This window comes from Pygoscelis adeliae, unplaced genomic scaffold (genome assembly GCF_000699105.1).
Source record: "Pygoscelis adeliae isolate BGI_AS28 unplaced genomic scaffold, ASM69910v1 Scaffold7, whole genome shotgun sequence".
Classification (NCBI taxonomy): Eukaryota; Metazoa; Chordata; class Aves; order Sphenisciformes; family Spheniscidae; genus Pygoscelis; species Pygoscelis adeliae.
The window spans coordinates 4,014,167-4,016,789 of NW_008825268.1; the positions used below are offsets into that span (position 1 = coordinate 4,014,167).

The window sequence follows — 2,623 nt, forward strand, 5'->3', positions numbered from 1 at the left end:
TCCTTGACTAGTGTAAGCACTGCTCAGCAACAACTAAAACATTGGTGTGTTATCAACGTTATTCTCACCCTAAATCCAAAACCCAGCACTGTACCAGCTACTAGGAAGGAAATTAACTCTATCCCTGCCGAAACCAGGACAGTCAGTCTCATATAGGTTATTCTCCTAATGAGTCTTGTGACAGTTTTGGACTTCTGGTAACTCCTAAAGAAAGACAGCCAGGGAAAATACATAACCTATCTGTGCCGTGCTGTGTTATAGGGCTTTGTGTGCTCTATATCAGTTAGGAATCTCACCTTCCGTTCCTGTTGGAAAGGCGTTTGGTCAACAGGTGGTTTGGGGGTGACCTGGAGGCCAGGAGCTGTAGGTGGTTGGTTGGTTGGCTGGAGCTAGTACTGGGGAGCATCATTGGTCCTGGGCATGAGGGGGGTCTTTTATACGTGATGAGATGTTGATATTGTAGGTTTGGTCTTCATTTTTGCTAATTGCAGTTGCTGAAGGCTACGTTTCCGTGCAGATAGATGCTGTATCAATTGAGTTGGCCAAAGAATGGTTTTCTTTTAAGAAAGACAAAAATCAATATTTCAGTACCTTGTTTGAAAACATTTAACAGAATTATTTTAAGAATCCAAAGCAATGGCCACCATCACAACTTTTCTTTCGTCACTTGCTCGCTTGCGATTACTGAGCTATAAAACACAATTTTAATGTGACAGGAGCACAATCCTGAAAAAATGTTCAAAAAAACCTCACAAATGCAGGATGCAGAAAAAATAATATAATCAACAGACATGTCTCACATTCTCAAGGAAAAACTCCAAATAAAATCAGGATACTGCTGAGCAACTGATTCTTTTCTGTGTATTTTCAACTTTCTTTTCATGGACACAAATTGTCACTCCCTGTCTGCTAAAATCTGTATTTTTCTCCTATTATTGTTGTTAAGGCATTTTTTTAATAAGAGAAGATTGCTAACAGCTGCAGCACCTGTTAAATTCTCATATCAAAGTTAAAGGGATGTTTAATTTATTTTACTTTTAATCTGGTTTAGATTAGAATGACCTTTTCTTTACTTCATATTAAAATCCCTTTCTTGGGAAATTAATGTTTTCCTCCATGTTGCTTGTATTAGTGCTGGTATTTATTCATAATTAAAAATACAGTAGGGGAGAAAACCATTTTTAAAGCTTGATCTAAAGCCTTCTGGTATTTTTATTTCACTGTATTTTGATACTAACCGTTGTAAGCATGTAATATAGGAACTGTATTTTTTAAGAGTTATAAGAAATTCAAATGGACCAAACTAGTATTAATCTGTCTTTCAAATTTTGGGCTAACCCACCTCAAAAGTGTTCTAGCTGATACAGGAGTGCAGTCAGTCATTTTGTCGTGGCTTTGGACAGTGTCTATATGAAATGCAACTTTGATCTCAACAGTATCTGCACAAACCCCAACCGAGAACCAGCTTTGTTCTGATTTTTAGTGCTAAAGGTAACAACTTTCTCTTCAGGAAAGTAATTGTTTCTTTTTTCTTTTTCTTTTTTTTTTTTTTTTTTTTTAATGTTACATAAGCAAGGCTCAAGCAGCCAAATATTAGAAAGATTAGAAAGAAGCAATTTAGCTTAGAAAGAGCTATATAGATTGTGGAGGGTGACGGAAGCTGTCAGTATTGATTTTCTGCCACTTTCCTGTCTGACCTTTTGGATTCCAGCGGGTGCTCTTAAGAGGATTTAGCTTGTAACAAATTAAAGATATCACAGAACAATTGCTGACTCATATTATGAGAGCTGACCGAGCTCCTTAGGTATCAGTGCAGTCTTATTGTACGCAGGGACACCGTCATTATTTGAGTTAATGTGCTCATGCAGATAAAACTGATTGAAAAGCTGTTTATAAAAACAAGGTTAATGATGATAAATGCAGTTGCTATCTACTTTATTTTTATACACATATATGTGTATACATATGTGTATATTTAAACATATAATTTTAAACTTTGGCTTGTAAAATTTATGACATGCAAAGGGAAAAAAATATACCAAAAACTTTGATAAAACAATGTTTAAAATTAAGTAAGCCATTAAAAATATTCATATATAAAAGCTTCATCTGCATCGTTGTGGATGAAATTGGAAGAAAAAAACCTAAGTGCTTTGTCTTCATTTAACACCTCCTGACAGCATCTCGACACAGAACTTCAACATGAGCATCCTCTGCTGAGTACCCTTCCACCCTGTTTGGAAGAAATAAATTGCTTGTCTGGAGTGGTTAGAAGACTTTAATCTAACTTAATCATCTTGAAGTATTTTATTTTATGATGCAATTCAGTTTGGAGAAATAATTTTTTTTCACTGGATGCCCAGAATACATATAATAAATAAGTAATAATAAATAGGAAAATTCCTTGTAACTGTTAGCACAATTTTAAGAAACAAAACATTAGCATGTCGGGTTTTGTGTGTGATAAACCTGTGCTATATTAATGTATTTTAAAATCCCACAGGAATATTGATCCAAAAGAGCTGTCTGTGCTTTCACTGTGAGAGGCAGTGAAGGGCTGAATATTGTTGGGGGAGCAGAGCACTGGGTGTGCTGATACCAGCATTACCACCTCCAGCCCTTC

The 2,623-nt window shown here is 35.8% G+C and overlaps 1 protein-coding gene across 1 annotated transcript in view; it reads left to right on the plus strand.

Moving 5' to 3' along the window:
- ZNF804A (zinc finger protein 804A) overlaps positions 1 to 2,623 on the plus strand; it is a 160,663-nt gene that overhangs the window by 108,669 nt on the left and 49,371 nt on the right. The window lies entirely within an intron of this gene.